Genomic DNA, 10,641 nt, shown 5'->3' with positions numbered 1-10,641 from the left:
CCTGCCCCTTACTGGGAGAGAATTCTGGCCAGCAGCTTTCTCTCAACCAGAACAGAAGGCAGAAATCAGCTACAAATAATTCGCGAGTGTTAAACTCTTTTGTGAACACCTAAAAAATTAAGCTGCAGAAGTTAGTAAAATGCTCAAGGTGCGTTCCAGTCAAGAGGCTTTAATGAGGGAGAGCAGGGTTTTTATGCCCTGCTCCTGTGGGAGGGGTAGTAACATAGGATTGAAATATAAACCAATCAGATTTGTACAAGTACAACAATTTTAACCAATGGGAGCATAAACACATTTTGATGGCGGGAAGGATAAAGAGGAACCTGGCAGGATGGGGGGAGGGGAAGCAAATCCTTAAACAAATAGCTAATTGATATTTACACAAATACAATTTTTGTTTAGCCTATTTTCCATTTAAATCTTTCTTTTGTGCAAGCAATAAGGATCATAATTTAAACTTTACAAAAACCTATCTATAATTACGTGTTTGAGAGCAGTTACAAAAACAGGTTCCATGGAAAGGTTAAGGAATCTGGTTAAGCCAGATTCTGTGTGCTGGGCTAAATTTATTTGCAGAGTTTTCAGTTGGCTCGGGGCTAAGCAAACTTTATGGCTTGAATCAGGTGGTGGAAAATTCATTCAGAGTTCCTTTGATATGTGGGATGCTCCGTCTCCCACAGCTCACATCAAAAATAATGGGAACAATCTCTGTTGGCGGGGATGCGGTATGAAAGGAACTCTCATCCACTGCTGGTGGGAATGTCCCTTAGTCCAACACCTATGGAGAACAGTCTGGAGAGTGCTCAAAGAACTCAGAATTGAGCTACCATTTGACCCAGCAATTGCTCTCCTAGGTATGTATATACCCCCAAGTTGGAAGGACATTCATTCCAAAATACGTGTGCATCCCACTATTTATTGCAGCACTCAGTATAATAGCCAAGTCATGGAACCAACCTCGATGTCCAACAACAGATGAATGGATCATTAATATGTGGTATCTATACACAATGAAATACTACATAGCAGTCAGAAACGATACAATCACAGACTTTGCAGCAATGTGGATGGACCTAGAACATGTTATGTTAAACAAAGTAAGTCAGAAGACAAAAGATAAACACAGAATGATAGCACTATTCTGAAGCACCTAGAACATACATCTTATACACAACTAATAGTCAACAATCAAATAACAGGGTTTAACAGTGTAGAAGCTCCAAACACTGTAATAATCAACATATACTCGAGAGCAGTGCTGAAAATACATGAAAAAGGAACAACACAAACTCTTGACTACACATTATACCACAAAGAAACCAGCAACACCAGAAACAGCAGCATAGAGGGAACAGTTATGTAATCAGCCTTCTACAACAAAGGCCCACAATAATCTCTTAGAGATCGTATACAGGATCACAGGTAAAGAATACCACGGGAAATCACTGACTCCAATGGAAACATCCCATTATACTATGTTTTAATGCCTTTATCTTACTATATTTAAAATAACCTCCCAGCTTTTCTATCCACAGGCGTTCTTGGATACAAAGGGTGGACAAACTAAGATGGCAGCTCGGGGCTCCATCACATGAGATACCATACCTAGCTTGCAGTATGAGATGGTCCTGAGAAAACTCTTTAACATACACTTTATCTCTAGGTTATACCTTCTTTTAGGAATCGAAGCACATGACCAGTCAGACCACCGAAGCAGCAACTGCGACATACAGACTTAAACTACAGGCTCTACTCATCGAACACATTCAAGCAAACTAGCATTCCCTTGCTATTTTCTCCTCTCTTCTCACTGCTTTCTTTTTTATTTTTTTCTTTTCTTTTTTCCTTTTCTCTTCTCCCTCCTTACCTGTGTTTATTGATAACTTAGGTATCACCGTTTATGGCATGCCTCTGAAAGTATTTTATCGATTAAAAATCAGGTTGCTTTGGGCTGGAGCGATAGCGCAGTGGCGGGTTGTTTGCCTTGCACGTGGTTGACCCAGGATGGACCCCATTTTGATCCCCAGGCATCCCATGTGGTCCCTTGAGCCAGGAGCAATTTCTGAGTGCATAGTCAGGAGTACCTCTGAGCATCACTGGGTGTGGCCCAAAACAAACAAACAAACAAACAAACAAAAAATCAGGTTGTTTTGTTATTGGATTTGGAAATTTCTTTCCTTGTATAGATTTAAGTATTTTATGAGACATCATTTTCATATATTTTATCCAAGTTTGTGGTTATCTTTGAATTCTATGAGTCTCTTTTGAACAGCGAAAGCTTTGAATTGTAATTTCTTCTGATTGATAAAGTTGTATTTTATTGACCATGGTCTTAGTGCACTATTTAAAAACTCTTTGGTTAACTCAAGGTTACAAAATCTTTCTTCTGGGATCAGAACGATAGCACAACAGTAGGGCGCTTGCCTTGCATGCGGCCGATCCAGGACGAACCTTGGTTGAATCCCTTGATGTCCCATGTGGTACCCCCAGCCAGGAGCGATTTCTGAGCACATAGCCAGAAGTAACCCTGAGTGTTACTGGTGTGGCCTAAAAAGGAAAAAAGGAAGGAAGGAAGGAAGGAAAGAAAGAAAGAAAGAAAGAAAGAAAGGAAGGAAGGAAGGAAGGAAGGAAGGAAGGAAGGAGGGGAAGGAAGGAAGGAAGGAAGGGAGGGAGGGAGGGAGGGAGGGAGGGAGGGAGGGAGGGAGGGAGGAAAGAAAGAAAGAAAGAAAGAAAGAGAAAGAAAGAAAGAAAGAGAGAGAGAGAAAGAAAGAAAGGAAAGAAAGAAAGAAAGAGAGAGAAAGAAAGAAAGAAAGGAAAGAAAGAAAGAAAAGAGAGAGAAAGAAAGAAAGAAAGAAAGAGAAAGAAAGAAAGAAAGAAAGAGAGAGAAAGAGAGAAAGAAAGATAGAGAAAGAAAGAGAGAGAAAGAAAGAGAAAGAAAGAGAGAGAGAGAAAGAGAGAAAGAGAGGAAGAGAGAAAGAGAGAAAGAAAGAAAGAAAGAAAGAGAGAGAAAGAAAGAAAGAAGAAAGAAAACTTTTTTCTATGCTTACTTTATAAGTTTTGTGGGTTTAGGCTTTGCACCAAGTCCTGTGACCAATTTTGAGTTATAAACTAAATTTGAGTAAGTATAAAAAAAAGTCTGAAAACATTTAAAAGAGATAAGAACTCAAAAGTGTTAGCTTAGGGAACACTTGTGCTCTGTTGGTAAGAATGTAAATTGCCTTGGTGTTACGGAAGAAATGTAGATTCCTAAACAAACTAAGAATAGAGTTACCAGATGAATCTCCCATTTTACTTCTGCATATTTACCCAAAGAATACAAAATGATCAACTCGAAGATATAACTATAATTCTACGTTCATTGTCACTTTATTTTCCATAACGAATGTATAGAAACAAATCTGAGTGCTTCATATACAATAGAACAGTGCCCAGCTTTAAAACATGTGGGAACTTTGCCATTTGTGACAACTTCATAAATCTAGAAGGCAACTAAAGATAGGGAGCAGGGTAATTTGGAAATTATATTGTCACATCTGTTGAAATAAAGATACTAAAAAGTACAGACAATTTTACAGGGAATATATGAACACTCTATTTTAGTAAACTCATTTAAAAATGCTTGCTTATATTTTAAGTCTTACTTGTCTTCAGTGAATTATATGCCTACACATTTTTATATTCCCCACAAAACATGTTTTTTGGGGGATGAGGGTGTGGGGGAGTTTATACATCTATTGCCTGTAGCAAAAGAACCATGAAACTGATCTGGAGTAGTGATTTATGAGTTCTACAAAAATTGTATTTGTGGTTGTCTTATTTGTTTTGTGAAACTTAAAAGTAGCAGGATAAATAGACTTATCTGGGATCCTGGGACCCCTAATCCTAAATTCTTGTAATACTAAAAACTGTTCCAGAGCCTTACTTTCTGGAAGTTTCCAAATATACAATTTTGTGCATGTCCTTGGCGGCTCCATTTATTATTGCCTTCTCTGCTTTTTTGCTGCAACTAAATAGATTTTTAACTTCTCCACCAGATTGGAAGGAAGGGCAGCCTGTTGGGTGAACTTTGTGGCTCTGGATAAAATTTAATGGCAAAATGAAGATGGTAATGATATACGACTGAAATGAGATGGTAGCTGTGAAACCGCCAGAAAACAGTGTCTAATTAATGCTATTTTCTTTTGGACTAAAATAACTGCAGCATACAGTAAAATTAAGGAGTCTGACAAGACCAAATGTATGTGAGAATATGGGTCAAGAAGATCTCCCATTACCCAGATGGTGGGTGGGTAATTTGATGAGAGAAATACTTGATCCAGAAATTCTAGACCTGCATATGTTCCAAATAGAACCAACTCCTCTTCTGGTCTAAGGTAAGACACAAATGAAATTATTCAGAGATTTTTTTAAAAAATTATAACCACCTTTCTCCAAAGGTAATGAGATCATGTACATTCTAGTCATCTTTCTTCATTGACAGACACTCTCAAGCAGTGCTCATGGCTGAGGGGTTGTCTCTGATGGCTCCTGGCCCAGCTTTTTGATGTGGGGACCACCAGGGCTATATTAGTAGCATGTAGGGGCTGGGTGGTAAAGGGGATGGAACTCTGAACCTGGCACAGACAGAGTAAGTACTCCAGGCCTTTAATTTACCTCACCAGCTGAATCTTATTTCTACTATTTCTCTTTCCTGACTGTGAAAATGGTTTTTCATTAAGCATAAGGCGGGTGAGCTGTGGATTGAGATAGATTTGTTTGATCGCATTATAATAATATCTGTCTATTTTATTTGATTAAGAATCTTAACTAAGAATGTATGTCAAATTTATCCAATATATGATCATCATCATTCATGGAACTAATATAATTTTATTCTTAGAATAGGATATGGTGAAATATATTAATAACATTCTCTTATTTCATTTTGTAGTTCTGAAATAAAGTATACAAGGTTAGCTGTATTGTCTTATACCAAATGTTATTTGTTAATATTATATGAAATAGCTCCCTCTTAATATTCATACATAAATTGGACCTGTACTAGATGCTCATCAATCAATCTTTGCTAGATTTGGCTATTAATATTAATTATTTGAAAAGTAGTTAGAAGTTTTTCTTCCCTTTTTTCTCTAGAACTGTTGAAACAATGTAAGATCGGCACATTAGTTAAAGATTTCTTCGAATTTCTCTGGGAAACCATCTTATTACTTTTTAATGAGAAGTCTGTGAAAGTTCTTGAACTTTTTTTCCAATTCTGTGTAAATTAATCTATTGTGATTTACTCTCTTGTCTGGAATTGGTTTAAAAAATTGTCCTTGTCTAAAAAATAATGTATTAATTTAGATTTTTTTTTGGTTTGGTTTTCATTTTGGACCACACCCAGTGATGCTCAGGGGTTACTTCTGACTTTACACTCAGGAATTACTCCTGGTGGTGCTAAAAGAACCAAATAGGATGCCGGGGATCAAACCTGGTTCGCTATGTGCAAGGCAAATGTCCTCCCTGCTGTATTGTCACTCTGGCCCCTTATTTATCCAGCTTTTCAAAATAATTTGCATAGAGTTACATCACAAAGTCCCTCCAGCTGTAATTTTTTATAGTATACTTATTTCCTTCTTATTCTTTTCAAACCTTATTTGTATTTGTAACTTGTTTTATCTGTGGTTTGTTGTGTAAATTATCTCATGTCTCAATAAATTAAAATAAGAATTATCTGTTGCTACAGGTGGCTCAGCTAAACCAGGTTGACTTTATCTCTAATCTCAGCCTCAGTTCTGGTTCAGGTCTGTCCCACGTGTCACTCATCCTCATGGTCCAGTGGCTACCTGGGCTCTTTTCCAGAGGGTGAATGGCAGGCGGTGGACAAATGAAAGCATGGATGCCCCTTGAATCCTTCAGTGTGCTACTTACAAGCTGTTATTTACTCACATTCAATTGGCCAACAAGTCATACAGCCAAACCCCAGCCACAATGATATGGGAAAATATATTCTACATACTCAAGCTGGGGATGTTGCGAAGTCAAAACGGCAAGGAAGGAGTGGGGATAGACTTGAAAATTTTCCAGTACATTCCCCCCTGACTTTGCTTTTTGGTTTTAGGCCTCACCGGGCAGTTTGTGGGGGTGATTCTGGGCAGTACTCCGGGAACCATATGGTTCTAGGGATTAAACCTGGGCCTTTTGCCTAAAAGTAAGTGCTCAGCCTTTCAAGATATCTCTCTGATCTCATAATCCACTCGGTTATTCCTTTTTATTTTCACAGCACTCACATGCAAAATGTACTTATTCGGTTTTGTTTTGTTTTTTTGGCCACACCCGTTTGATGCTCAGAGGTTACTCCTGGCTAAGTGCTCAGAAATTGCCCCTGGTTTGGGGGGGACCGGGACGCCAGGGGATCGAAGGCGGTCCTTCTTTGGCTAGCGCTTGCAAGGCAGACACTTTACCTCTAGCACCACCTCGCCGGCCCCAAATGTACGTATTCTTAGATAAATAAGACATACCAAAGTCTTTTTTTTGGGGGGGGGGGTTTTGGGCCACACCTGGCGTTGCTCAGGGGTTACTCCTGGCTGTCTGCTCAGAAATAGCTCCTGGCGGGCACAGGGGACCATATGGGACACCGGGAATCGAACCAACCACCTTTGATCCTGGATCGGCTGCTTGCAAGGCAAATGCTGCTGTGCTATCTCTCCGGGCCCATTGGGTGTTATTGATATTAATTTTGAATTTTCTCCTTCTTGATTGGGGCAACTGCGAATTTACAGATAAATTTATTCTCCTAAGTTTTCTGATATAAAATGATGGATTAGGGCCAAGCTAAACTCCAAAAGCATGCACATTTGGAAAGAAGATACAGAGGGACTCTAGTTTGTCACTGATTTTTAGCAGTATTTAGACAGTATTTTCTGGAAGGAGATGAGTATTAACCTAAACTTGACTCCCTGGAAGTAGATCCCTGCATGCTTCTTATGGCTCCTGACTTTGAACTCTGTATGATTTTTCCCTTTAGCATCGTATTTCATAGTCACTTCTGAAGTCAACATCAAATATATACTCTCAGGCTGCTTTCTGCCTATAGAAGGTTGGGGAGAAAAAGTCTTGTATTTAAACCAGTGATAGTCTTAATTCTAGTTGGCAATACTTTTGAAAATTTAGTTCAAGAAGAAAAAGAAGAGAAATAACCCATCATAATGTAATTATAATAGGACAATTAAAGACTAAACCTTTTTTTTAAATTACTTTATTCAAAGTTGAAATTGTGATCCTCACTACTTCTGTATTTTCTTGGTTCTTTAATTGTCATACTTCCTGAATCACTGTGTTTCAGCAGTTTTTGAATTTGTGCAGACCGAGGTTGCTAGAAGGCACTAGGAAAGGTCTGAGTTCAATCCCTGCCACACTGAGCATGTCTCTGTGCACCTCCAGGTCGAACGTTGGCAATTCAAGAACTTCTGGGGTGATCTTTAAAAAGACAACGTACCAAACACTGCTTGCCCCCATAAAATAATGTAAACATACAAGTGAGACCATGTGAATCATCATATCTAAAAATTTGATATGAAATTGACCCCATGATATGTATGTAAAATAATGTTAAAAGGCAAATTGGAATGAAAATTAAATGTATTAAAATATTCTGGATATTAAAAAAAAGACAACGTTCTCTTTTAGATTTAGCTATTAATTTTTTGCCATAATTCACTTTATTTTTATTGGGCCATACTTGCTCTTGGTCAGCTGATGGTGTTCAGACACCACCAAAGCTACACCCAATGGTGCTCCAGGGTCAAACCCAGAGTCTCACACCTAGACAGTCTCTATTTCCTGGCTTCTCCCTATTTAGATGATTAAGATGGCAGAATCGTGAGTCTTGGTTCTATTATTTTAGTCATGTAACACGCTTGAATAATCTGTGGTTTAAGTTTTGTCCAATTACAGTTTCTCTTTGTTTTGTCATTTCTTTGACCCATTAACTATTTAAAGATCTTCTTTGAGAAGTTCTTTAAGAACCCACTAACTATTTAGAACTTCCTAATATTGGAGGTCTTTGTAGCTACTTGTTAATATGATCTAATTAATAGTAGAATGCCTGTGTCTTTTAGATATTATAATAGTGCGCTCTTTCTCACCTTGTTTTCTACTTCAATTCCTGAAAACGTCATTTTTACATGGTCATGGGACTCTGGCATTTATTTTTTTGCATTGCCCCCATTTTCTTATAGTTTTACCACCATTCTCACATCTTGGGCTGCTTATCCCAGTTATCTAAATATCAAGTCTTTTTCTCAAATATCTTAAGAAGATTGGTGGAAACAATATGCCATGAGTTCATTGGCTATTAATAGTTTCCTGACTGTTGTCTTTATATTTAACAATTTGTATCTAAAACATGGGTCAGGTGCATTTTTCCATAGAGAGTTTTCATGACTTCCCATGTTTTCAGAGAATCACCATGAAAAAGTTTAAGGACATTTTGATGTTGGGGAAGTACTATTTTAGCTGAAATTTTTCTTATGACCCAGGCTTCTGAGGAACTTTCTTGTGGCTTGTGATGAACTTTTATTTCCCCACAAAAATGGCACCTCTGTAGTTGTCCCAAAGTATGACCTCTTATTTCTCATCACTACAGAGGCAAATAGCTTCCATTGTGATTTCTATTCTTTTTCTTTTCAGATTTTGAACCACAACAAGTGATGCTCAGGGACTACTCCTAAATCTGTGTTCACGGCTCACAGAAGACCATAGGTGGGGCTGGATATTGAATCAGATTGGCTGAATGTACTAACTTTCTAGACACTTTGATGTAATTTCTCATCTAAGCTTAATATTTCTTGCACCCTAAAGCCAAGGGTGCTCTTGGCACTAATGTGTACACTCTATCCTTATGGCTACAAACTATTTTTTCACATTAAAATAATGTAATGACTCCATAAGCCATCAATGCACCTTGGGGAAATGATTCTGGAGGAGGGTTGGCAAAGAAATAGTCCAAATCAGTTTAAAGGGGTGGATCATGTGTGGTCAGGTAGCTTTCTGCCTCAGTGAGTGAGAGAGCGAGCTGCCTGTTAGAACTGGAGATTTTATTGAGTACAGAAACATCCCCGGACCTTGGGAGTAAGGGCAGAAGGCCTACACTGAGCCAGTCATGCCCAAGTATGCTTGAAACATGTAAAACAAGATGGTAAGTAAGAAAATCTCTGTTTTGGGTGAAACCAAATTGTAAGTTATGAACTGACAGGATGGTCTCTCCCCATCAAGAAATTCACTTTGCGGGCTCTTGCAAGATCCATTTCCCAGCATTTTCCTTCTACTTTCTCCTGCATCTGTCCTCGCCTGATTGCTGATGTCTGTCAATTTTGTACTTTATCAGTTTCCCCACCAATGGAGTTTGCATGTTTAAATTTCTCATTTTCTTGGTAACTTTCAGTTCATATCTGAGAATGTAAGAGGATCTAGCTGGTGCAATGACTGGAATTTTAATTCAGAGATTGCAAGACAGGTAAAGTTTATGACAATATATTGCAGTGTGTTGATGTTTGTTTTTATCCCAAAGACAATTTGAAGGGCAGCAAGGCAACCAATTCTATCTTCCTAAGGAAAAAATGAGGAAACCAAAGTAATCTTTTCTGTTTCCACAATGCAAATGGAATATTCCCAATTATCCCAATGTTCTTAACCATACTTAAACATTTGTTCCTCTTGCTATTTCAAAAGGAATTATAAAAAGAAAACTATTAATTGCATTTAGACCAACTTCCAAGATATTAAATTAAATTGAAGACAATTTAATGTGACTGGGTCCTGGCTTGCCTTGTTTAATCAACCTGCATAGAACTCAAGAGTTTTATACTGAGGATGTTAATTTCTACCATGAATGCTGGTTGATTAAATGAGAAGTTTGTGGCACTGTTTTTACAGAAGGTTGGGCATTTGATTTTCATCAAGAATTACCTCTTTGATTAAGCTATTATTATTAGAGAGAAAATAAAATTGAACCTGAGTCATTTTGAATTTAGGGATATAATTGTACAAGTATTAGCAGTCTCTGGTTGATTCAGTCTGCAAAAATATCACATTTTTGTTCTGAAAAAAGAGAACAGTATTGAAAGATCTAAAAAAAATGTTTTTATTCTTTTTTTTTTCTTTTTTCAGGGGAGAGCGGAATGCAGTCCCCCACTACCACAAATTATGCAGTCGAGTTTCCCACATTTGGGGAAATCGCAGGGGTCAGCACATCCAGAGTGCAATGGATAAGCCTCACCCTGGGAAAATCACCTTCGTGATCATGGTATCTTCCCTGCCAGGTAAGTATAAAATGTTTTTATTCTTACCTGGAATTTTGAAGTGAAAAAATTTAAGAGTTGTTCTGTTTTTAACTACCCCAAATAAAAGAATCTCTTTTTTTTTTTTGTGGCTGAAAATAAACGGTATCACATTATGTTTTATTAAAACATTCTCTGTTGCTGACATCCATGTTTATATCATTTGAAGATATTTTTGCTTCCCATGCCAAAACAACTGCATCACCAAATCCTAAGAGTTTAAAATCTGAGAGTTTAAGGATAAGTTTTTTTTTTATTTGTTTGTTTTCGGGCCACACCGTTTGATGCTCAGGGGTTACTCCTGGCTAAGCACTCAGAAATT

General features: G+C 37.8%; 1 non-coding gene across 1 annotated transcript; it reads right to left on the bottom strand.

Moving 5' to 3' along the window:
* Positions 1-10,146: 10,146 nt before the first annotated feature.
* LOC126017092 (U1 spliceosomal RNA) lies at positions 10,147-10,309 on the bottom strand. The gene has a single exon (XR_007498765.1). It is a non-coding gene; the product is annotated as a U1 spliceosomal RNA (small nuclear RNA).
* Between the last annotated feature and the right edge of the window lie 332 nt (positions 10,310-10,641).

The sequence above is a fragment of the Suncus etruscus genome, chromosome 8 (genome assembly GCF_024139225.1).
Source record: "Suncus etruscus isolate mSunEtr1 chromosome 8, mSunEtr1.pri.cur, whole genome shotgun sequence".
Lineage (NCBI taxonomy): Eukaryota > Metazoa > Chordata > Mammalia > Eulipotyphla > Soricidae > Suncus > Suncus etruscus.
This window is presented reverse-complemented; position numbering and strand designations above follow the sequence as displayed.